This window comes from Toxorhynchites rutilus, chromosome 2 (assembly GCF_029784135.1).
Source record: "Toxorhynchites rutilus septentrionalis strain SRP chromosome 2, ASM2978413v1, whole genome shotgun sequence".
NCBI lineage: Eukaryota > Metazoa > Arthropoda > Insecta > Diptera > Culicidae > Toxorhynchites > Toxorhynchites rutilus.
In genome coordinates this window covers 210,430,638-210,458,187 of record NC_073745.1, presented here as the reverse complement: position 1 = coordinate 210,458,187, position 27,550 = coordinate 210,430,638, and the positions used below count along the sequence as shown (strand labels likewise).

At 39.8% G+C, this 27,550-nt stretch overlaps 1 protein-coding gene across 3 annotated transcripts in view; it reads left to right on the top strand.

Moving 5' to 3' along the window:
- The first annotated feature begins 17,114 nt into the window (after positions 1-17,114).
- Positions 17,115-27,550, top strand: part of LOC129768451 (uncharacterized) — a 68,580-nt gene continuing 58,144 nt past the window's right edge. Inside the window, exon 1 of one of the 3 annotated variants that reach the window (XM_055770119.1) lies at positions 17,115-17,222. The gene's annotated coding sequence lies outside the window, so the exon portion shown is untranslated. Of the gene's footprint in view, positions 17,223-17,719; positions 17,953-18,481; positions 18,504-27,550 lie in introns of those variants that run through there. The other 2 variants (XM_055770118.1, XM_055770121.1) reach the window with 2 other exon arrangements.

Sequence of the window (27,550 nt, the reverse complement as noted above, 5' to 3'; positions counted from 1 at the left end):
ATGAGACAAACCAATTCAAGGATAATTATAATTAAAAAAAAACAAATTTAGAAAAAAAAAAGAAAAATTATTATGGGTGGTGCCCAAGATATGACCGCATTGTAAACGTAGGACATCTAAACTTATTTCTTTCAATTCTTGTTTATGGCTTCCAATAGTGATTTTGAATGCGATTTAATTTTAGAATAAACTCTCCAGTAGATTTTTTGACCCCGAAAACCTTCGATGGATTGAACGGTTTTGCAGAAGAAATTGAAAATAGTTGATCCAATCATCTTGCCCTCGCGAGAACAATACACAAGCTGGCCATACGTAAAAAAAAAATCAGTGTCAAAGCACTCACTGCACTCATTAAGCATTGTGCATATCTGAGCATACATACTGAAACGAACGATTAGAGTGCAAACAATCCGCATGGAAATAGAGCAACAACTAACGAAAATAGTTGATGTTAGAGTTTGGTTGTAGTTTATACAGCGAATACACAGGAGAATGTTGTCAATAAATCATGGCATATTCCTCCTTACTTACTGGAGACAGTTCTGCACGTATAATTTCGTTAGCAAGGGAAGCAAAAATGGTTGGTGATGAAGACAATTCGCATATCACTAACGTAGACGTTCCGCAAAGTTTTCAGCGATGAAGGAATTGGCTTCTATGATTGCAGAAGGCTTGTAAAGCTAATGTACTTGAAAATGTTTCTCTGCATCTATATGGCAAAATTTTGAGGTATTGCAAAAAAAAACGTAAATCATCACACACGAGAATGGCATTTCTGTTCTTTCTGTGACAGCGCTTTTCGCTATCTGAAGCGAACAGTTTATTCCCTTCACACGTATATGTTCGTCATATGTTGCGGTTTCTGTCTGGCGAGAATGCTGAGTGCAGCAATACAAATCACTTAGAAGTGATGACAACGACTCGAGAAGAATACTCTTCACGCGCTGATGGTGCTGGTGGTGGCGGTGAAGCAAATTATGTTACGAACGAATGGTTTGTCAAGCTACTCGGTTTATGGTATTGTGGTGTTGTACGAGATATGTTTTGAATTCTTCTGTGTTTGACTGCACCTGCTCGTTTGAATTTTTGGAGAATTTCACCTACTCAGCATATAACACAATTTCTTGTGAAAATTGGTGTGTATCAAGAGGAATGAAAACGGTGTTTTCCCCAAGTTGTCCTAGCTCGATCCTACAGAGGCGAACATTCCGCGTAGCTGCGGGAAATGTTTCTCTGTAGCACACGCCCCACTTCCTTCTCCTAAAGCTACTTATATTTGTATCAGTGTTTTTTTTTTTCATTTCTTCCTGCTTGCCAATGCATGCGGTTCCGTCAGGATGCAAGTCACTCACTCTGATCGGTATTGTTACCACATTTTTACATTACAGTGAGACGAGTGAACGTGCAGAAGTTAAAGTGGTAAATTTATTTTGTTTCAGGAAAGGGAAAACATTTCTGCTACAATCATGAGGTTGCTAGTAATGGAATTGTTGCATCTCGCAATCAATTTTACTTCGCTACGCGTCATCATGATTGCTCTAGATGATTATTGGAACGTAGAGTTAAGCAATAGTTAAGGTTGGTGTGGAATAGCTGAGCTTGAACTTGCAACCAAGGTGGATGCTGCATTGCATAGTCAATCCTATGATCCATTATTAACAGTTGTATTTGAATTTCTTCGTATAATGTGTGCGAAAATCAACAATGTTTCATTAAAATTGATTCACGGGAATTTCGCTCTAGTAATCAACGATTCAATTCTCATTTGAAGTACAGGTCGGACTCGATTATTATTATTTTTATCCAAAACTAGCCGACCCGGCAATCTTCGTACCGCCCAAAATTTGTAATCAATATCTTCAAACATTCACGTTTTCTTACTAAGCGCAAGTTCAAGAGTTCAATCGCAGAATTATTCATTTATTGATCTTCTAATCGACCCCGTTGAATTTATCTTCTACTAAAAAAATCCTAGTACTTCTACCAAAAATCACCATTATAATATCAGATTATTTTCAGACACGGTACCCTCCCTCTTCTCCCCTTTAGAGAGAAGGGAGGAGTGTCTATTAACCATAGAAAAGTTTCGTGCCCCCTAAAATCTTAACATGCCAAATTTGGCTCCATTTGCTTTATTAGTTTTCGAGTTATGCAGAAATAAGTTTTTCATATGTGTGACAGCCCACCCTAAGAGAGGGAGGAGTATCTAACCACCATAGAATCATTTATTGCACCCTAAAACCTTTACATGCCAAATTTGGTCTCGTTTGCTTGATTAATCCTCGAATAATGCAGAAATTTGTGTTTCATTTGTATGGCAGCCCCCCTTAGAGAGGGGGGTGGAGTGTCTAACCACCGTGAAAACATTTATTGCACCCTAAAACCTCCAGATGCCAAATTTGGTTTCATTTGCTTGATTAATTATCGAGTAATGTAGAAATTTGTGTTTCATTTGTATGGCAGTCCCCCCTAAGAGAGGGGGAGGAGTATCTCACCACCGTGAAAACATTTATTGCACCCTAAAACCTTCACGTGCCAAATATGGTTTCGTTTGCTTGATTAATTCTCGAGTAATTCAGAAATTTGTGTTTTATTTGTATGGCAGCCCCCCCTAAGAGAGGGGGGAGGAGTATCCAACCACCGTGAAAACATTTATAGCCTCCAAAAACCTTCACGTACAAAATATGGTTTCGTTTGCTTGATTAATTCTCGAGTAATGCAGAAATTTGTGTTTCATTTGTATGGCAGCCCCCCCTCAGAGAGGGGAGTGGAGTGTCTAACCACCATAGAAACATTTATTCCACCCTAAAACCTTCACATGCCAAATTTCGTGCCATTTGCGTAATTAATTCTCGAGTAATGTAGAAATTTGTGTTTTATTTGTATGGCAGGTCCCCTCCCCCCATTTGTATGGAGGGAGGGGTCTCAAACTATCACGAAAACCTTCCCCGGTCCCAAAAACCCCTACATACAAATTTTCATGTCGATCGGTTCAGTATTTTCCGTGTCCATAAGAATCAGACAGACAGACAGACCGACAGAAATCCATTTTTATATATATAGAAGATATATATTTTTATTAAAGCTCATATGGCGTCAGCCTAACAAGCCGGGAGTTCAATATTTCGACAATGTTTTTCTTTCAACTATGTTAGTAATGTTTAACCGATTACTCGCGGTTGGCCCGAGATTAGTATTACAAGTGATCTCATAATTGGAATGTTGCAGTCTCCAATGCTCTCGACTCGGACTCGATTATATACTGTTAAAAAAAATTTTTTTTTTTTAAATATGACCTACAGTGTCGGACGAAACATTAAGAACACTGCTCAGGCAAAAAAAGAAAGTGACAAAACTTTGAGAAAAAAAAACCAATCTAGTACTTCAATCCATTCATAATACTCGTTTGAAGAAATTTATAACATCTGTTGTTAAAACAATGGTCAAAATACGTTTCAAGCATACTTAACAACTAAAATAACGCGACAAAATTTAGGACCAGTTCCTCGTGTCAGCTCTTTCGGATGTTGTTTCGACCGGTTTTTGAAGACAATTGATTGTTTCTTGGTGGTATTTTGCGTTTTTTGGATCCGAGACCCCCGTTGTGAAAAGGTCGTAGATATGATTCATCAGATTCATCATTTCATTCGATTGAATATTGATGCAATATTCGTTGTTATAAATGCTCCAGAACGCAGTGCTTTCAATCGAGTTGAACGGCGGAAGGATCTTCTTTCCGAGAGTTAGCGGGTTTAATACTTGCTCAAGATGATCAAGGATCTCACTTGGATGAAAAACTCAAAACAGGGGATCCGAAACAAGAAGCGAAACATTTTGAGTAAGCATCGGAATTGTTAAATGATCTATGGGACAACCTAATGATCGATGGATATCCCGTTAAAGTCGAATATATTATGCCCGCAAACTCCCGAATTGATGAAGCGGAGCGGAATTTGTAGGATATTCAGCCGAATGGTTTTCTCGTCACGTGAGAACATCCCAGTACTTTTTGCAAGTAGTGTAACGACAGGAACTTTTGCATTGAAACAAGGAGTAGTTAGTTTTGGAATTTATACAAAATTGTTTAGTCCCGATGAGAACCAAATATGGCTCAACCTGGCCATCTTCAATTATATCTATTACTAGCTGACCCGGCAAACTTCGTCCCGCACAAAATTTATTTTACGTTATCACATTCACTTTTTTTTACTAAGCGCACCTTCATGGGTCCAATCGCAGAACTGTTCATTGATTGATCTTCTGACCTACCCTTTAAAATTAGCTTTCACTATAAAATTCCCAATCTACCAAAACTCGTCATTATAACATCAGATTATTTTCAGACACAATTCTCGAACAAGATTTTTTAACAACTTGCAAATAACATGTTTCTCCGTTACATGGAATAAATGTTTTATACAGAAAATATGATAGAATAAAGATAGCCCTAAATCGGACAATTTCTTTCTCGACTTTTGCTCCTATCGACACGTTCGACTATCTATTTTTATTTATATAGATAGAAAAAGCTTTAGGATTGAGGTTTATCACATTAAAATCAATTTCCACTTTCGAACAAAGATCAATTTCGTTAGCGCAAACATCAAATAGACTAACAACGCTTGTCACTTTGAAATCGTTGAACATATGGGAATTGAATTTTCGCAAATTTTCCCATCTTCTTCAGAGTTTTCCGACAATTTTCAATGGTCATGTTTGGTTGGAATATGTTTGATTGAAATATGTTTATTATTTTTATGGGACCCCCCTCCATTCCAGAGGAAGGAGGGGTGTCATACCATCATAGAAACATTTCTCGTACCCAAAAACCCTCACATCCCAAATTTGGTTCCATTTGCTTGAAATTTATGTTTCATTTGTATGGCAGCCTTTCCCTTAGAGGGGGGAAAGAATGTCGAACCACTATAGAATCGATCCCTAAAACCTCTATATGCCAAGTTTGATTTCATTTTCTTGATTAGTTCTTGAGTTATGCAGAAATTTATGCCTCATATGTATGCCATCCCCCCTTAGAGAGGGAGAGGAGTGTCTATTCTCCATAGAAACGTTTCTTGCCCCTTAAAACCTTCACATGCCAAATTTGACTCCGTTCGAGTTATGCAGAATTTTTTTGTTTCATTTATATGGCAGTCACCCTTTAGAGAGGGGGGAGGAGTGTCTACTCGCCTTTTTTGTGCGGGGGATAGGGAAAGCACAATAAAAGTCGCATAAAAAAATCGTGCAAAATTTCACCAGCAGCTTTAAAAAATCGTGTTCGGTACACATTTAGAAAAAAAACTTTTTTTGTGCGGTATATAGGGACCGCATAAAAAAGTCACAGGAGTGTTGTGTCCAAGACACGACCGCATAGTTGACGTATGATTCCGTTAGGCTATCTGTTGATTATGGATATGTTTGAAGAGTTACACCGTTAAAATCTTTGATAATGATTTGGTTTTAATGTCTCTGTTAGGGAACTCATTTCGGTAAGAACAAAAGCTCCCCGTACTTTCATGTATTTACAATGCCGATTTCTCCCAGGCAGCATGGTTTTGATGTCTCTGTTAGGGACCCGCCGCATGTGTCGTGAATTTCGACCAATCACAAGTGGGTATTTCCGTTAGTATAGGGGTTGAGGTTTTTCAATTGTTCGATAGTTAGTTTCATGACATATATTATTTTCTTCAATATAAAAATTGTCACGGAGTGCCGAAATCGATTGACGAAAAAATTGCATCAATCCATCATGAAATGACTGAGCAATAAGCGTTTGAAATTGGACATTTTTCACGATGTACTCGATTTTCGATTTTCAATGTGTGCCCCAATATGTTCCCGAAAGACGTAATCCTACGTCAAAAGTTTCCCCCTAGAAAATAACTCAAATCCACGCCATTCGCCGTTCAATTTCCTTTTGTTTCCCTGCTTTGCGATGGGACACTTTGCCTCTTCGGTTGCGCGTGGCTGTTTTGTGCTTTTAGTTCTATGCCGAAACGTGTTGCTGTTAGAAATCATGTCATGCAACAACTTAGAAAAACTTAGAAGAGCATTTGATGAGAGGAGGGGAATGATTTCAGACGCGGATAATTGAGACGCAAATATGCTTTTTTCGCACTGAAATGCATATAAACCATCGAAAAAAACTTACTGGACGATAACTTCGTCAAATATGCTTCTTTTCATACACCGCACCAAAAAAATTGGACAAAAAAAATCGAACAGAAAAACCGCTCAAGAACAGGTTTTACTATATATAGATACTGTCTTGCACACACATCCGCATACAAGATTTGGCATCTCAATGCAAATAAGGCGCAGATGTGTTGATATGACACAGGACCCATCAGTAAATCGACAGACAGCATCCGAAGTCATACGTGTGTGAATGTCGAATTTAGTCAAATATATAGGGGAAGGTGGCCCTGATCCGGCCCCCTAAATTGCAACGGCCATTCATCGCATAAAAGTCTTGTTTTTAGGTGACTTCGGCATAGAAATGTAAACTCTTTAACTATGTCTCCTACTGATAGTATAGTTCTTGAGTGTTAAAAAAAGAGAAAACAGAGGCAAATCGGAAGTTCCAGATGTGAGCATTGATTTTCCTTCTCTGTTTGTTCGGAATACTATGAACTTGCCGACTTTTTTTTCCTTTATTAAATAATTTATTAAATTCATTAAATAATTAGGCTCAAGTGGATAAAGATCCATCATCAAGCAGTACATTTTTATGCTATATGAATATATTATAACTACATAACCATTAACTTAAGTCTAAAATTACAGAACAATATAAAAAAATATAATTTATTCCTTCGTTGCCTCGTCGGTATTATCCTTGTCTGCAACAGTGCCTGTGGTGGATCGTAACAACTACATCGCCAGTTGATGTAGCAACGGTATCATTTGGTAGTGAGTGCCTCCTTGCTATGTTAATAGATCCTGTAATGATCTTATCTCAACGGGTACTAAGTTCTGCTAATGTAATAGGAAAGGAAGGGAGAATGGAAAAGTGGGAGCAGGACATGCGACCGAAATAATAATATTAGCACTTCTTAGGAAGACATATTAGGCTGTCAAAAAAGTCCTGCGGTATTTTTTTTTGAATTTTCATTTGTTCATAAAATTAGTTACAATCATCTGTTTTAAGTCAAATATGCGCCGTTTTGTTCGATGACTTGTTCCCAACGAGATGCCAACTTCATAATACCCCTGTTATAGAAGCTCGCTTCCTTATGGTAGGTAGTCACTTGGTGCAAGGTCCGGAATATACGGCGGATGCAAAAGAACCTCCCATCCGAACTCCCGGAGCTTCTGGCGCGTCACCAAAGAAGTGTGTGGCCTGGCGTTGTCCTGATGGAAGACAATGCGGCCTCTGTTTATCAAAGATTGCCTCTTCTACATGAGTGCTACCTTCAAGCGGTCCAGTTGTTGGCAGTACAGGTCCGAATTGAGCGTTTGGCCATAGGGAAGCAGCTCATAATCTCATCAGTTCCAGCTGCAGTCGTCCCGGTCCTGTGTTCGATTCCGGAGAGGGGGCTGCCCAACCTTTGCAGTCGGGCAAGTACACTTACAATACGAACTCGACGCTTTCTGACCAATCCTCGGCTTCCAGCAACTTACTGCGAAAATATCGCTGGCATCGACGCACACAATTCAATGGAATTCAGCATTCGCCGGGACGCATATCAAAAAGCACTACGGAAGCCCCTTCTACGCCCAGAACAGTCGCGACCGTTCAACCGACCACTTTGTCGCAACCAAATAAATCCAGTTCCAGCCGTCGCAGTCGTCCCGGTCCTGTGTCTGTGGCTACAGAACGGGGCTTCCAGCCTGCTATGCCAGGCAAGTACATATCGTTCGCCCAATCATCGCTTCCTGATACTCGACCCGTTTTCAGCTGCACCTCCGTCGACAGTTCCGCACTCGCCAATGAACCTGCGAGCGGAACGCCAGAGTCTTATCGCCTAGCCTCTTCGATTTCTGCCAGCAGCCACCACTGCAACTGCAACGGAGTCTCCATCCTGTCCATCTACTACCAGAATGTTAGAGGACTACGCACTAAAACGAACGATCTCAAACTTGCTTTATCGAGTTGTGACTATGACGTGGTCGTGCTCACCGAAACATGGCTTCGCCCGGATATATGCGACGTCGAGCTGACGTCAGATTACTCAGTGTTTCGTTGCGATCGTAATGAGTCCACTAGCGATCTTCAGAGGGGCGGTGGAGTGCTTATCGCAGTTAGAGCCAGTATTTGCTGCAGTGCAGTCTCCTTGGTGAATTGTGAGCAAATAGAGCAAGTTGCTATATGCTTAGTGCTTCCACATCGATCCATATACGTCGTCGGTATCTACTTACGACCTAACTCTGATCCAAGATTATATTCCACTCACGCTTCGGCCGTTCAGAGCATTTGTGATCGATCATCTGAAAATGATATCGTTCTACTATTGGGCGACTATAACCTCCCTTATTTGCGTTGGCATTTTGACGAAGATATCAATGGACTTTTGCCGGTAAACGCATCTAGTGAACATGAAGTTACAATTACGGAATCCATTCTTTCTTGTGGTTTGGTACAAGTGAACTCTCTCACAAATTGCAATGGTAGGCTCCTTGATTTGGCGTTCGTTGATTCACCGGACGATCTCGAGATTTTCGCACCTCCACTTCCTCTCCTGAATATCGACGTTCATCACGTACCATTCGTTTCGCAAGTAGATACCCATTGCTGCATTTACGACCAGGTAGATTTGCATCCCGCAGCTTTCGATTTTGACTTTCGGAGGTGTGATTTCTCATCTCTGAATGTTGAACTCTCGTCAGTAAACTGGCAGAATTATTTCCAAGGTGAATCTGTCGATGAGAACGTACTGCTGTTCTATGATAAATTACTCGAAATCTTGCACGCTAATGTTCCCCGTCGTCGCCGTGCTATCAGCTCTACCTACAGGAAGCCTTGGTGGAATGCCGAGCTGCGTAACCTGCGAAACAGACTCCGCAAAGCCCGCAAACATTTCTTCGAATCTAAAACAGATTCAAATAGAAATCTTCTACGGCAAGCTGAAGTCAGCTATAAGGAACGTCTTGTCTCTGCCCACTACGATTATGTGATCAGGTCACAGTCATCACTGAAGAAAAATCCTTCGACATTTTGGAAATTTGTAAAACTACAACGAACCAATAATCGTGTACCCAACAACGTAAGCTACAACTCATCTACGGCTACCTCTGCCGAAGAAGCAGCAAATCTGTTTTCAAACTACTTTCAAAGTGTGTTCAGCTCTACCTCGCTTCAAAGTCATCAAAGTAGTTTCCAAGATGTGCCTTTCTATAATGTTCATCTGCCCCTCATCGATTTCTCTAGGGCAGAAGTGCGGAATGTATTAGAAGATCTTGACGTGTCAAAAGGAGCAGGAGTCGATGGTTTACCACCACTTTTATTCAAAAACTGTGTTACATCTCTAGCGGAGCCTTTGACACTACTGTTTAATCGATCCGTGCAAGAGAAAACGTTTCCGGCTATGTGGAAAACTGCTTCTATGATCCCCATTCATAAAGCTGGAAGCTTGCAACGAGTCGAGAACTACCGCGGCATCTCGATACTCTGTTGCTTAGGAAAAGTTCTAGAATCCCTTATTCATAAAGTTTTACTGGCTGCAGCAACACCGTCGATTTCTGAATACCAGCATGGATTTGTTCCTCGTCGCTCCACAACATCCAACTTGATGTGCTACACAAGCAGCTTGTTCCAGGAAATGGAACGTCGGAATCAAGTCGATTCTATTTATGTCGACTTCTCGAAGGCCTTTGACACTGTACCGCATGCCTTCGCAGTGGAGAAGCTGAAGTACATGGGCTTTCCAAACTGGATCACGGACTGGTTACTATCTTATCTGACGGGTCGGAAGGCGTTCGTACAACTCAACTCTGCACGATCGGAATTATTTGAAATAGCGTCCGGTGTTCCACAGGGAAGCGTACTGGGTCCTCTTATCTTTGTTCTCTTTATAAATGATCTATGCCCCCGATTGTCATCCGGGAAGCTATTATATGCAGACGACCTAAAAATATTCAGAGTAATCAAGTCAACACTGGATTGTACTGCGCTACAAACGGATATTAACATCACTTCGCAATGGTGCTCCGATAATGGTATGCATTTGAACATCACTAAATGCAAGGTAATCACGTTCACCCGTGGTATGTCGCCGATCAATCACGTCTACTCAATTAACACAACTCCTCTAGAATGTGTGTTCAGTCCATCCGCGATCTGGGCGTTGTCAGTGACTCCAAGCTGACGTTCAACGAACATATCGCCACCATAACAGCCAAAGCGTTTTCTGTTCTCGGATCCGCCGAAACGCATCGCAGTTTACCGACATCTATGCCCTGAAAGCGCTTTTCTGTACGTTAGTGCGCAGTACTCTGGAATATGCCTCGCCGATCTGGTCACCCTATCACGTTGCTCAAGTGATCAGCATTGAACGTGTACAGAGGCAATTCGTGCGCTTCGCCCTCCGTAACCTTCCCTGGAACGACCCGGCTAATCTCCCTGATTATGCGGCTCGCTGCCAACTTATAGACCTTCAGTTACTATCAGCACGAAGAACCCAGACACAACGGCTGTTCATATTCGACCTTTTGAAAAACAACATCGATTGTCCAGACCTACTTGAAAAAGTTTCGTTTTACGTTCCTCAACGTCAACTTAGACAATTGCCTTTAATTATCGTTCCTAGACATAGAACAAGTTATGGGTTCAACAGCCCATTCAGCAGCTGCCTAAGGGCGTTCAACAATGTTAGTAGCAGTTTCGACTTTAATATGGCTAAAAATGATTTTAAAAACCGAATAATGAACGTAGTTTAAGTTTAAGATCTGTGCGACTAGGTCAAAGATTAATAATAATAATAATAATAATAGATTATTCCTTGACAATCCCACCAAACACACAGCAGAACCTTCCTGGCCGTTAATGAGGGCTTGGCCACCGTCTGAGCCGCTTCAGCGGGCTTCGACCATGACCGTTTGCACTTCACGTTGTCGTAAGTAACCCACTTTTCATCGCCAGTCACCATCCGCTTCAGAAACGGGTAGATTTTGTTGCGATTCAGCAGCGATTCACATGCGTCGATACGGTCGAAGATATTTTTTTGCGTCAACGTGCGTGGCACCCATACATCGAGCTTCTTTGTGAATCCAAGCTTCTTCAAATGGTTAATAACGGTTTGATGACTTATCCCCAGCTCTTGGCCGATGCTACGGCTGCTACTATGCCGGTCTTTCTCGGCTAATTCAGCGATTTTGTCGCAATTTTCGACGACAGGCCTTCCGGAGCGTGGCGCATCTTCGACAACCTCTACACCAGAACGAAAACGTTGAAACCATCGTTGTGCGGTGGAAATGGAAACTGTATCGGGTCCATAAACTGCACAAATTTTATTGGCAGCTTGAGATGCATTTTTGCCTTTGTCATAGTAGTACTGTAAAATATGTCGGATTTTCTCTTTATTTTGCTCCATATGTTGGCGCACCGAAATAGATATGGTTTCCGTTTTTATAATTTTCCTCTTTATTCCACACAGATTGGAAAAATTATAAAATTCCTAACAATAAAACAATATAGTGTGAATATTTTCTGATTGAACTTAGTTTTTTTTTGTAACTCACGTTTACTATCTTCACCCGATCAGAATCTGTTGACCTGACGAGCGTTTTCTCGGGTGCCAACTGCGTTGATGTTCTGATGTGAAACTCCTAGGTTGATCTACATTTGTAAGCATTTTTAATTAGACATAATTTTCACTAGGTTAAGGCAAATTTTTACCTCTATGATTATTTTAATCTTTAAGATTCATTAGATTTAAGTAGAATTAGGATTTACACTTAGACGCCGCGCTGTATATATAGCTTAGATAGAATATTTTTAATTAGGTATAATTCACTAGTTTTAAGTATATTTTTTACCGTTTTAGAAAACGTATTCCATTTATCGTAACGTGTATATATATTCTACTATAAGCTTTAGGCACTATGAAAAGATTCTATACGTCCTTTCTAGTCAACTTTTATTCCAACTCTGTCCTTTGTTTTTCTCAGAAACTATTTTCCCTTTCTTCGATTTCTTCTTCTTTTGACGTAGGACTACGTCTAACCGGAAGATATAGGGGGTGAAATGGAAATCTAGGCACTGAACAAGTAGGAAAAAATGCAAGATTTGGAACGCTTATAACTCGAGCATTTTTCAATAGATCGCAAAGGTTTTTGCATCAATTGATAGAAAATATATCTACGCATATATCATAACGAATAACATTTCATTTTTCTTGAGATAAATAATTGAATAATTGTGAAATATAAAGCATTGTCAAAATGCACTATGTGCCCATTTTTGATTGGTCCACTTTGTGCTCCTCAAATCGTACCGACCAAAACGGGCAACCAGAGCAGCAGCGAAATAGAATGAAGCACGATTGGAAAGGAAAAAGAAAAAAATGAACGAAACATTGGTCGCAGTCTCACACATGCGTAATTCTCGAGCCAGCCAGTCAGCTTAAAAATCCCCGCTCCGCTGCCGTAACGATCATTCTCATTCAAACCGTACACCACATCGGTTCGCATCACAGCACATCAACAAACCAACCCAAGCAGCCATGTCTGGACATGGTAAAGGAGGAAAAGTGAAGGGAAAGGCAAAATCCCGCTCGAACCGTGTTGATCTGGAGTTCCCCGCAAGGGTAGCTAGGCCGAGCGCGTTAGTACCAGTGCACCAGTCCACCTAGCCGGCGTTATATAGTTTCGGCCGCCGAAGTGATCGAGTTAGGTGGCAAAGCTGCTCGCGACGATAAGAAAACCCGCATTCGGAACAGAACACATTCGGGGCAGTTGCAGCGAGTGGCGAGTGGCAAACGCAATCGCAAAACGGCATCAGGTAGCAGAAGAAAAAGTTTGTTCTTTATACAAACTGCTTTGGTGGCAAATCCAGAACAAGGCGGCATCGAGGGCGTTCGAAATGGTTTTTTTCAAAACCACGAGTACAAAGTTTTCTAAATTGGAACCATTCCATAAAACAAGGCGCTTTTCAGGGCCATTAAACCTTCCAAAAAAGAGTTTAGGAAATACAGTTCAATGCTTTCTAAAACAATATCCAAAATAAGAATAAAACACAAATTGATTTTTCCATAATTTGATTGCCAGGATATGATGAGTATGTGAATTTGGCAGTTGTTCTGAGCTTATTGATTTTCACCAATTCTTAAATTGCTTCTAGATTGAAAGTACAGTAATTTACACTTATCTCGACATTTAGCTAATTGGGTGGACCTGTAATGCGACATATTTAGTTGGACATTTTTGTAAACATAGAGTTCGGGGTCCAAATTATGACCCCATATTGAAAGTCGACACTGTACCACTGTCATCGCAAATGTTCAATTACAGGTTAAAATTACCTCCAATCCGATACTGAGTGGTGGTAATGCGACGTGCCATTGAATGTAATTTACTGTAAAATATGTCACAAGCTGGATGGGAAGAAATTTTCCAACTGTGAAAGCTGTGGCGAGTGGCAAATGCAATCGCTAAACAGCAAGGTTTAGCCGAACAAGATGGGGATATCGAGTGATAACAAAAACACAACACCAAAGGTTCTTTTCAGAACCATCAACATATTCATAAAGAGTAAACAGTAAACTAATCCATTTTTTAGGTAGATAGGTAGGTATTCACGTAGGAGAAGAAAATAAAACAATATATTTAAAATATATATTTAACGAAAGCTGTCCCCTTTGTATAGTCCTACGTCACTCCGGTTATGTCCCCGACATTACCCACCCGTCTTTTTTTTTATTGACCACTGCTGACCATTTGGACTAGGCATGTAATATATCGGTCGAGGTACGATTCCTCCTTAAGTTTCGCATGTATGGAAAGTGCTGCCAGTCAGATAGAGACGCGTACTGATAACACCATATTTGTGACACTATAACTCACGAACGACTTAACCAAACAAAACACTGTCAAGGACTATATTATAGCGCGCAAAATACCTTTCCAACAAGCTATAGTATGACTCGATACAATGAATACAACTAGAACTACGCGCTTACAGCGACACCTCGCGGAAATGCCGCAGGACTTTTTTGACAGCCTAATATCTGTACGATTTTTTTATGTAGAAAATAAACAAATAAACAAAAACTGTGCCCTGCATACTACCCATCTTTGCGAGTGTATCCGCTTTCTCATTACCAGGAATAGAGCAATGGGAAGGAATCCAAATGAAAGTGATTCGAATACTTTTATCAACAAGAAAATTCAATGCATTCCTAATTTTGATAAGAAAATATGATGCTTTCGTCTGTTGTTTCACGGATTGAATGGCTTGTATACTGCTAAGACTATCCGAAAATAAAATAGTGATCAGGCGGTAAGGACTCAATGGTCTTAATTGCATGATTCTTGAACCATTAGTGAAAAACATTCTTGAAGAATTGATATGGTTATATTTTAATGCGAAAATATTAGGGATTAACGATGATCGAAGATGATCTGAAATGTCTCGAGTTTCGTCCTTCACAGAAAGATCGAAATCAACGGAAGATCTGCAAAAGTTCGGGAAGCTAACATTATTGAAGATGTCTGCTGAAGGTTTTATTTCTTGAGAAATGTAATGAGAGCACATATCCATGGATCTCGACCGTTGATTCAATTCGAGAGACTTCTTACAATTCTCAATTACTAATGGGTTCATGATTTCGCTTCGTATTAATAAGCGATAGCACAGTTCCCAAAACCGAACCTGCAATGGTAAAACACCTGCCAGGACTTCAAGGCTCATGTGCACCCTAAGGCTAAACGCAAACAACGATACTGTATCCTCTCCAGTTTAATGATGTGGGTTTTAGCAGCAGAACGGAAACAAAACGAGCCATACTCCATGCCTGACAGTATTGTAGTTTTGTACAGCCGTACTAGGTTATCGACTTGGATGAAGATGATTTTAGTACATCTATATAAATAAAAATTATTGATTTTTAACTCAAGAACGGAGCAACGGATTTAAACAGTAAGTATCAAGTTTGATGCGTTTTAGTCTGCGTCGGGTTTATATGTCAAACATAAATTGTATACCGCGAGTATAGATCACGTACATAAAAATAATTTCTGTGGGAACTTTGGTGTTCGAAATGATTCAAATCAAAATATCAAATGTGGGACTGACGAAGAAGGGTCAGCTAGTTTTCAATAATTTCATTCGAAAACCCTTCGATTCCAACCTGGACAGATGTCTAATTTTTTACGTAATATTTTCATTATTTAATAAAATCTGTTTAGAGTCCCAAGCTGGCACGAGGACAGTGATCAGCCGCCTCTGATATGGGAAACAGACGCTGTTTTGACCGGCATCTCCATTGTGCACAGACGCCAGGATAGGCCCCCTCCCCTGTCAGCATACGACCAAGATCCCACCGGGGTTGGTTACCCGATCTTCACTGTGGTTACTCGTACCCCGGTAGGAATCGCAGCGAGGGATAGGAGTTACTGGACAATAAGCTAAGGACCACGAATTGGGTCTATTTGATGCCTGCAGGTACGCGAAGTACCGATGGTACGCTCAGTCCACTCGTTTACCAACCCTCAATAGTCAGGCTGGAAGATAGAAACTTGTCTACTTTTTGGAAGCGTTGATAATTAATTGGCACGCTCCAATTCTACTGCGTCCAAGTAGATCCTATTCAGCTTCACTATCGGACGTTGAATCATTTCGGGATACGATAATTTAACGATGGCGTGTTCCAGCGCGTACATCTGGAGTCTCGATACGAATGGTAAGTGGAGGAAGATTAGATAGTCACCATAGAAGTATGGACTACAGTTTGGCTGTCCACAGATGTGAAAAACAAATCTAGAGTTTAACCTTATATTTTCTGACAGTTCCTGCTAATGGAAAATACTTAACCTCTCATAGCGAAAACATGGGTGAAGTCACATCCAAAACAGGATAGTCGAGTATGATTTCGGATATTTTCAGATTATTCTGGATGGAATCATTCTCCACAGCTTCATTACGGAGGATTAATTCACGGACAATCGTAAATTTAATCATGATTATTTTGAATCTGAAGTCAGGTCCTCGTTAAAATTCCAGTGACATAAACCTGTAGAATCCGGTAGTATTATTTACTGATTCAAGCTATTCTTCTGAAAGCAAATAAAACACGCTATTCATCATATTACCATTCACCAGTGCCGGATTTGTGGGGAAAATAAATCCAGCCGCTCGTTATTTTCAAATTTATCATCAGAGAACCGATGAATAATGGCACTCCGAATCGAGTTTCTGTTAAGTCGATGAACAATGCCAGCAGCATCCAATCACATTGAGGTTCGACGAAGCGAAAAGCAATTTATTCTCAGCCGCCTGTGGAAGAGAATAATCTCAACGAAATACTTTCTGCCAGGTGGACGAAATCTTACGAAATCGCATCACTGTCTGAATGGAATGAATTGCCACAAAGTTTGCCAATACAACCAACTTGCGGACGGACTATTAGTCCTAAAACAATGAACATCCTGACGAACTTTCGGTTGGAACAGGGGAAAGAAACAACAACAAAACATAACATTTCGTGCGCCAAATATCTAAAAACAGCAGAGCAATAAAGTTGGAATAACGGCAAGTTTGGCTTCCGAATGCCAGCTTTTGGTGAATGTTTTTTAATTGTTTCGCGACGCCAGTACAAGTTTCATTTCCGTTTGTCGAAGTTGGTATTGGTGGTGAACTTTGACGTTTCTCGGTGGAAAACAACGCCGTGAGTTGTAAATAAAAGCATATTACACAGGCAGTGGAACACAATACGTTTGGGGGTATCTACCCGCTGAGGTGCGAGGGGTAGTTATCGAAATAGAAAGCATATCTACATTTTACCTGCCCTCAGAATAATGCCGTCATTTGCCGGTCGACGGGGAAATGTTATGACGGCATAATGCTTTCGTAACCGTTTTTTGCAGCTTTTTTACAGCACCAGGACTTATTGTGCAATTCGGTTCACATTGGTTCCAGTACGATTGGAAGAGTATTCATTTCACCGAAATAACCAGCACAACTACTTCATTCACCCTACTAGGACATTCCATTCAAAACAGCGATGGTGGCTGAATGTGTTTTTCCACATTTCAATAGTTTCCATACAATGTAACGCAAATCAAATCAGGTTAGTGTATATAAACTTAGAATCCCAGGAAATTCACGAACAGGAACATTTACATCAAAACAACGGCGCGGCGCTTAAATCAATACAAGGAGCACTTTGACATCGGAATAGCCATTTAAATACCGACACAGGAACGAGCCCCCGAGGCTCGGTTCTGTCAGTTATTTTCGAATAGCAGATATTTGAGAAAGGACCGAACTTTCAGTTGCACCGGAAGCGTCCGCGCAAGTGTTCGTGCATATCCTTTCGGCCTACTTTCCGTGCTCTGTAGTGTGAAATCGACTACGTAATCGTTTCAATGTTTTGCGAACATTCGTTGGCGTGAATTTATGTCCCGTGTCCGGTGTATTATTTCCGGGACTCGATGTAAAAAGGAAAGCTTTAGCGAGCGGGTTGTTTTCGTGCGAAGGTATAGACAAAGTGGGACTGTGCGAAAGTTCCTGACGCGAGACATTACATGTTGAAATGTGCTTTGCGACACACAAAGTATTTACAGTTTTGCGTTTTGTTAACATAGTGGTACACGATCGAAGTGTTTTGAATCTGTAGGGCGCAAAAAAGTAAAGCGGAAGCAGAAGTGATTGATGTGAAATGGCGCACAATGATTTCTCTTCAGTTGAAATGAAAATTTCAATTATTTTATATTTAAACATTCCATATACCGTTCTGAATCGTATTTCGGACGCTTAAGGCATATGATGCAGAAAACAGATCTAAGCTTTATGCACAGGTATTTTTTTTTATCTGTAGTGATTTTCAACTCATTTGGCTGGTTCGTCACTTTTACTTCCATTTTTGGAAGAATGTCGGGAGTGAGAACACATGTATTATTTGGTTGATATTTTCAATAAATTAGTTCAATATGCTTTTAAGCTTTCCACTTTGGTACCTATTTGATTGAAAACATAAAAAAATCATCGATTAAAATGCTTTTCAAATGAAACCAATAAGAATCAAACTTCGGACACTAAATCAAATTTCGGACAGATTGAATTCAAATTTCGGACACTTTATTTTGTAATTTTCTGAACGAAAATTACATCACATTTGATTATATTTTATAGTCAACTGCGAAACACTTACCAAGTAATCAAAGTAAACTGTTAACGATGATGAGAACTGAAACACGGGAGAAAATTAAATATTTACGAACGGGTAAATTCTACGTGCTCACGTTAAGGAAACTTCAAACACAAATGATAATGAGTGGTGTTGTCAGATTTTGGCCGATTATGTTATAATTCAAATGTAGTTCTCATATGAAATGATAGTGAAACCAAGGTATTACTCTAAAGAAGCAATTGTGATATTAATTTTATAGTTATATCATCTGTGCACTAAGCATTTCAAGATATTGAAACAAAGTGTCAGAAATATGATGAAATCATTAGTGACAAGTAGTGAGAAGTGATAATCTGAGAATCTCATTTGAGCGAAATTCGAACCCTGCAAAGATCTTTGGGATTTTAGGAGCGATAGAATAGCTAATCAATATTACAGTCGCTAGCGATATTATGGAGGACAAACATCGTCAGTATCATACCATGTCCTGTAAACTTCTAAGATGGTTTGCAATATATTTTATCTTGAATTTTGTCCACACCATTGAACGAAATAAAATTATACAAGGTTATCAATGAGGACTCAATGAGGAGTTGTTTTTTGACGTAGAACTACGTATTTCATTAAGGGTGCCAAATCAGAAAACAGGTCATGTTTTTATGAAATAAAGTTAACGTTAACAACTATTTTTGCCGGAAAATCCCTAAGATTTGTTTGATATGCTATACATCACAATCACATGGTGTGTAAATACAGGGTAACTTCGATATAACGTACATTTTACTTTCAAAATTGTACGTTGTATCGAATTGTACGTTATATCGAAGCATGATAAAGAACTCTGAAACGTAGCTTATATTACTTTATTGTATTGCTGTTTGAGTAAGGTTGATGAATAAAATCAATAAGAAGACGAAGTCAGCTTTTCTCATGATGTTTCCCTCCGTTTTGTTGATTGAAGTTTGATTCATTTAGAATCCGGAATCACAAAACAGTTGAATTTCGGTATTGGTTAAAGTTACAACACAAGCTTTAGTATCAAAATACAGATAATGTATTGCTCTTTCAGAAAAGAAATATTCAAAAAAAATTTTTTTTGGACTTTGGTAATGTGTACGTTATATCGAGGTAAAATGTACGTTATATCGAGTGACGTTATATCGAGGGTACGTTATAACGAGGGTACGTTATATCGAAGTTTCCCTGAAGTTAAAATTCATGAAAACTTTCCCGTTTCCATTTTCCCATACATTTGTTCTGTCGTTCTGTCCATGTATGTGCTTTCTCAAACAGAGCTGTCAATAACGAGCAACGAGGGGGAAATCGTAAGACTTAAAGTATCCGTGAACAAAGGAAAAGAAGAAAAACGAAGGGGAATATTTGCCCAGAGTATAAACAGTGGATCTCGCTGAGGCAAACTTTCATCCTTCGTAAGGACATCGACTGAACAACATCGTTGCTGGGCGAGCTGGATGGTGGGGAATGGAGGAGTAATACGAGGAAAAAGTAAAGTTTTTCAAGGGCCTTTTCGAAGGTTAGAGACGAATGAACTAAAGAAGTTTAAAGTCTCGCATGTCTTAGTTTCGGATTGAGCTGTGGACGCGACCAAAAAATTCAATAAGTTATAATAAGTTATAAATTTATTTGGGTTCGCGTGCCAGTTGCAAAACTCCCTTCAACTTGTCGTTCTGGAATTTTGTCAGTGATTTGGTTTCGCTTGCCAGTAAGGATGATAACTGCGCTTATCTCGAGCATGTATTGTTCTGCGAGGACAAGAATGAATCATCAAACAATTATCGTCAAATGATTCTACAAGAAAAAAATATTTTAGGGCGACCAAACTGGTAGAATGGTTATTTCTAAAATTTCGTAGCATTATAAAATAATATTCGCAGTTATAAATAAGCGACTTGAATTAAACTACAGCGTAGTTCTACGTCAACAATGCGGTCGTGTCTTGAACACAACCTTCTATAATTTTTTTTGACGTAGGATTACGAGCACATCGTAAAAATTGTCCAATTTCAATCGCTTTTTGCGCAGTTATTTCATGATGAATTGATGAGATTTTTGCGTCAATCGATTGCGGCACTCCGTAACAATTTTTAATATTGAAGAAAATAGTATATAAAAAATCTCAACCAATTGAAAATAAACCGATGTCTATACGGTCCCGCACAATGTTTTGAAGTTACCTACTGTTTAACTGATATGGGATATTCATTATTAACTCAAAACAAGACAGGCGGTTAGACTTGGGCTTTGGTGGACTAAATATCTCAAGTCAACCTTATTTTGAGTTGACAATGAATAACCTGAATCAGTCATGGAACTTTTGGTACAGAGAGCATTATAAAACCTTAGGGCATTGTATGTCCGTAAAGTGTTTAGTAGTGCGGAAAATGAATCCAAGAGCCTTGGAAGCCTTTGAGACTGCGTATGCGATATGTTCGCTGAACGTGATCTTCGAATCTAAAATAATTCCCAGGTCTTTTATACATGTGACTCTATTGAGTACCGATCCGGAAAGCTCATAATCGTACTGTATCATTGTGTGTTTGCGAGAAAAATAGATGACAGAGCATTTTGATGAGTTCAGCGACATACAATTTGCTTCACACCAGCTGGCAAAGATTTCTAACTGTCGCTGTAGAAAAGTTGCATCATCACGGTTATTTACACGCACGAAGAGTTTGAAGTCATCAGCATCAGGGTTGCCATAATGAAATCTGTGTTTTTGGTCTCAAAAAATCTTTTTAACTGCGTTTTTTTCTCAGAAAATCTGTATCGAAATCTGTATCAACCCTTTGTAGTCGTTTGTTTACCTTCAGCCACCACAACAAAGAAGTATACTCATATTATAATCCAAACGGTCCAAAACGTCACAATAGTACGGTGATGAAACAGGAGTTCGGCGGTCAACGATTCGATAACACTGAAGAAATTCGTGACGCAGTTACATTGTACTTCAAAAAGTTGGACGCTACGCACTTCGCGCTCGGATTAGAAAAACTCGTGCCAGGCTATGAAAAATGCCTCGAACGTTACGGCGATTATGTAGAAAAATAGAAAACAAAACGTAGATTACGAAAATCACCTTGTTTTTTGTCCTAACTTGATTTTTCCGCGATTTCTGAGGCACTGAAACTTATTTTTTGAACGACCCTCGTATGTTTCAAACTAACCGGGCAATCGATCGAAAAACGACGACGGCAGGGTAATAAATGGCCTTTCGCAAGACCGAGAGTTTATGTCAAGTTCTCCTAATTGGGCTTTCCCAAGGATTATGTACAAAGTCTCAGTGATAAGGAATTGAGAAACAGTGTAGAAATCAAATAAAAACCCATCAGAATCTAACGAAAACCGCAACCAAGAAAGCTTGACTTCTGCCAGCAAGATTGACGACAGCACCAAATTTATGATTCAGCAACACAAACGCCAATGACAACATCAATGGTCTTTTTTTTCAGGATTACCCCCAATTTTTCATAAAGAGATAATTTTTCTAGCAACTAACTGATTCGATTTCCGGGTAGATTACTTCACGCACAAGTCACATTATTAATTACTATTCCAAAAATTCGAACAAATGAAAACAAAGCAATATATTTGAATTGTCTGCCCTCAGTGTAGTCCTGTGTCTCTCCAGTTGTGTCCCAACATGACTCACCCAACCCTTTCATATTCTCGATTATAACGCTCTACATCCATAGGACTAACTACACTTATTACTGTTATCGCTTCCGTTGCGGAGTTATTTAAATTATTACATAATGACTAACACTATGCAAATGGAACGAATAACAACGCATTTTCACCTCCTGCGTTGCAGTGTCTCCTAAATGCAGTGCGTTTTCCTGTTTAACCTGTTTGGCCTTCCAATCCCACCAATTCCATTACTTGTAAATTTTTTTCATGACCACTATTATTACAGCTTATAAATTTTTTTTTGCGTTTCCGTTACTTTTTTTACCCGCTCCCTAAGCAAGTGTATGAAAATAGAGACTATGGTTTCTTGACTAAGTTAAAATAAACGCCCCGTGATAAATTACAATTTTCTATTACATGCAACCTTTCAGCGAAGTGAATATTAAAGTATATGCTTATGGAACATGCAATTTACTTGCACGTTATTTATTGCTCAATTTCATTCACTCAGCTGTAAGAAAAACTTACCGACAATCTGAATGCAATATGGCAGTATCATCTTCGCAAAAATATATTGCATTTAAAAAAAAATAAAAAAATTGAAAAATAAATTAAGTTGCACCTTTTTTACTGCTGCAGTATCGACACCATACACATCTATCTTGCTTGCATTTTCGCATTTATAAAAGCAAAAGTGTAAAATTTTCCGAATTTTCTCTTTGTTGACCTCCATTGTTACCACTCTGTAACTCACGCGTGAATGGAACAAACAAAAAACAGCAAAAGATTTTTTTTAGTGCGAAATGACAGCTTTACAACGAGCCTATACATTAAATTTTATGACCGATGTTACGCGAGATATTGATCACTAAAGCCAGCTAACGAGGAAATAATGGATAACTTTTTCCCCAACCTAATATATCTCAATGTGGAGTTGTATTTTTTTAAATAATGTGTTACTCTTGTATTAACATCTCATTCGAATCGCTACCATGAAAGTACGTGCATGGAAGTGACGTATTCAATTATGTAAAAAGTTACCCCCAACACCCCGGCTGTGGTTGAAATTGGAACATTCTCTCATACATTCTCTCATTTCCTTAGACATGATAAAAATAAACCTTTACCTTCCCAAAAAGATCCCTTTTCCGAGCGGAGGAAAGTGAAAACTAGTTCAATAAATAAATAAATAAACATTGACTATCTATATAAAAAGGAAGGGTAGCACATTAAACCGGACACGGGAAATAAAGTTGATTTTTTTATGTTTTTTTCAGACTACAAAACCTTCTCGTCCTCATAGTTCATTCACAGGTTCGATGCGGATGGGAAATTACCACGAATTAGATGGGACCGGGGAGAGGTGTTGTATGAACTTGAGCTAAAACAACTCGACTGGCGAATTTTCACACATCTTCGACGACGTATCCTTTGGAGTGTCTGTTTTTGCGAAGATGATACTGTCATATTGCATTCAGATTGTCGGTAAGTTTTTCTTACAGCTGAGTGAATGAAATTGAGCAATAAATAACGTGCAAGTAAATTGCATGTTCCATAAGCATATACTTTAATATTCACTTCGCTGAAAGGTTTTTTTTTTTTTTTTTTTATATAAATCGTTTATTTTTACAGGCTCAGTTACATTAGTTTAAAGGAGCCGAATTCTTAAGTATATGTTTTAAAACTATACATAAATAATTTTCCTAACACTATGGTTAGTAAGGTGGAAAACCGATTACTCGCGGTTTACTCGAGTTTAGAGGGTGACATCTTTCAGGAAAGGGATGGGATATAAGGGAATTGTTACAATGTTGATGATCACACTCGATTCTTAAATCTATTGTATATTTACATTTCAACTTATTTTACTGTTTATACCAAGGGGGCCAATCGCTCGCAATGGATGAAAAGGAGGGTATAAGGACATAGGTACAATCACACACGAAGATCGATAGCTTTAAGGAAAACATATATTTGGGTCATGTAATCAAGGTCTAACCGAGCCAACACATCTCTCACCGGCACATTGGGCTGTCTTCCTCGGGCCCGAAGGGAGTTTTCTAAATTCGATCTGGCGACAAGATACATCTCGCACGACCAAACAACATGCTCGATGTCGTGATAACCTTGACCACAGACGCAGAGATTGTTGCTGGAAAGATTGAAACGAAAGAGAAGCGCATCTAACGAACAGTGATTGGACATGAGTCGGGAGAAGGTGCGAATAAAGTCCCGACTCAAGTCCAGACTTTTGAACCACGGTTTGAGGCTAACCTTAGGGATAATCGAGTGAAACCACCGGCCCAATTCATCTTCATTCCACTTGCGTTGCCAGTTAGCGATGGTATTTTTACGGACTAAAGAAAAAAAATCATTGAAGGCGATTTGACGCTGGTAAATGTCGCCTTCAATCGCACCTACCTTTGCTAATGAGTCAGCCCTCTCATTACCCGGAATTGAGCAATGTGAAGGGACCCAGACAAAGGTAATGACATAACAGCGTCTGGATAAAGCACTCAAAATTTCTCGTATTCTCTCAAGGAAGTACGGCGAGTGCTTTTCCGGCCTCACTGAACGGATAGCTTCGACAGAGCTAAGACTATCCGTTACAATGTAATAGTGTTCAACAGGTCGTGAGGCGACGCTGTCCAGCGCCCAGTATATCGCTGCCAATTCAGCAATATACACTGAGCAAGGATTCTGAAGACTGTGGGAGGTGCTAAAAATTTCGTTGAACACTCCAAATCCTGTGGACTCATTCATAGAGGACCCATCAGTAAAGTACATATTATCACAATTGATACCCCCATACTTTGAATCGAAGATCGTTGGAGCGATCCTCGATCGTTGATAATCTGAATATCCATGGATATCCTGTTTCATGGACAGATCAAAATGCACAGAGGAATTGATGTAGTCAGGAAAACAAACACGGTTGGAAATATACGAAGAAGGATCAACCTGCATGGAGATGAATTCATGATATGAACTCATGAATCCGGAGTGAAAATTTAGCTCGATCAGCTGCTCAAAATTCCCGATCACCAATGGGTTCATAACCTTACACCGGATGAGGAACCGAAGAGATAATAAATTGAAGCGATCTTTTAGTGGGAGTAGGCCTGCCAAAACCTCGAGACTCATGGTATGCGTTGAGGGCATACATCCCAACGCAATACGGAGACAAAGATACTGAATTCGCTCGAGTTTAATGAGGTGTGTTTTGGCAGCTGATTGAAAACAGAAACTGCCATACTCCATCACTGAGAGAATAGTTGTTCGATACAACATTATAAGATCTTCGGGATGGGCTCCCCACCAGGTGCCGGTAATTGTACGGAGAAAGTTTATTCTTTGTTGACATTTTTTACTCAGATACCTAATATGGACCCCCCAAGTACATTTGGAGTCGAACCAGACCCCAAGATACTTGAATGACATAGCATGAGTGATCGGTTTACCCAAAAGTTGAAGCTTTGGTTTTGCTGGTCTATGCTTCCTAGAAAAAACCACCATCTCTGTTTTCTCCGTGGAGAATTCGATCCCTATCCCAATGGCCCAGGTTGAAAAATTGTTCAAAGTATCTTGTAAGGGTCCTTGCAGGTCGGATTCGTTTGATCCTACGACAGACACCACTCCATCATCTGCAAGTTGTCTTAGGCTGCAATTTTGTGTAAGGCAATTGTCGATGTCGCTTACATAGAAGTTGTACAAAAGGAGGCTTAAACATGAGCCCTGGGGGAGTCCCATGTAGGAGACCCGACTTACTGTCGAATCCCCGTGAGAAAAATTCAAATGTTTCTCACAAAGCAAGTTATATAACATATTATTCAGAGGCGGCAGACCCCGAGAGTGTAATTTGTTTGACAGGACCTCTATTGAAACTGAATCAAAGGCCCCCTTTATGTCCAAGAATACTGAAGCCATTTGTTTTTTTTCGGCGTAAGCCATTTGAATTTCTGAAGAAAGCAACGCAAGACAATCATTCGTCCCCTTGCCCCTGCGGAACCCATATTGTGTATCTGAGAGTAAGGCATTCGTTTCAACCCAACGATCAAGGCGAAACAAGATCATTTTCTCCAACAATTTCCGTATACAAGACAGCATTGCTATTGGGCGGTACGAATTGAAGTCGGACGCGGGTTTTCCGGGTTTTTGAATAGCTATAACTCGTACTTGTCTTCAATCATCCGGAACAACATTATGCTCCAGAAACTTATTGAATAAATTCAACAAGCGATGTTTGGCCACATCGGGGAGGTTTTTCAACAAGTTGAACTTAATTCTATCCGATCCTGGAGCCGAATTGTTACTTGAAAGGAGAGCAAGAGAGAATTCTACCATCGAAAACTCGGAATCAAGATCGCACCTATCTTGTGGTATATCTCGAACAATTCTTTGCACGGGAGCGAAATCGGGACAAACCTTTCGCGCAAAATTAAAAATCCATCGATGTGATTGTTCCTCGCTTTCATTCGATGAAGAGCGATTTCTCATGTTTCGAGCCACTTTCCATAATTTTTTCATTGACGTTTCTCGTGACAAACCTCCCACGAAATTTCGCCAATAAGCACGTTTTTTACCTTTGATCAAGTTTTTAAATTGATTTTCAAGGTCTAAATACGTTTGAAAATTGTCAATGGTTCCTCGTTTCCGAAAAGCTTTAAATGCATTCGATTTTTCTACATAAAGCTTTGAACATTGGCTATCCCACCATGGATTGGGGGGCCTTCGGTGAATGGTGGAACCTGGGATGGGTTTCGTTTGAGCGCGAACCGCGCTGTCATGGATCAAACGAGAAAGGAAGTTATACTCCTCCAATGGAGGTAAACCATCTCTGGAATTTGAAACGAGCATAGTCGTTTCAAATAGAGTTTAAGTAGATTTAACGCCTAGTAGTAGACAACCTATTGGAATCAGACTTAAGTGATAAATCGATGTAGACTCCATATTCAAAAAATGACGCGGCGGGAATTAAGTCACGAACAATATTCGTGAAACCGGAAGCAGTAAGAAAAAAGGACAGAAAAAAGTATTCTAGAATATTCGATAGGTTTCGAATTCACGAAACAAAACCGACTCGATCTTTTCCTTCTGAGCCGCCGAGCGAATCAGTTGATTCTTGGAGTGTTAAATTTCAATAGTTGTTTTGAAATTTTCGGAGTTTTTTTTTAATAAAAATCGTGAGTTTGTGTGGAATTAAAAAAAACAATAGAAGATTATTGTAGAACAATTCTACAAGAAATACGGTTGCAGCAGTTTTTGCGCACCAAGGGAACGGAGCCTTGTGGCTCCGCGTCCGGAGTATATTCAATTTATCATTGTGAATCGGTGCGTCGGTAGAATCCCCCGGAGTGGCCTATCGCCTCGTAGTTGCGTACTACTATAGGCCATTCTGGAGTGCGTTGGTCATCGGTGAGGAAGCTCGGTCCCACGGCTGCCGTACGCTACAAGCGGCAACACTCCACCGTGGTTTTGCCTCAGTCAAGGGAAAAGACTGCCAACGCCAGCGAGATTCCCGAAAACTCACGTCGGTGAGCGGAACACTGTGCGAGCGCATCAGCAAACATCACGCTGCTCCATCGTTCCATCACCGGTGCTGCAACGTCATCGTTCGA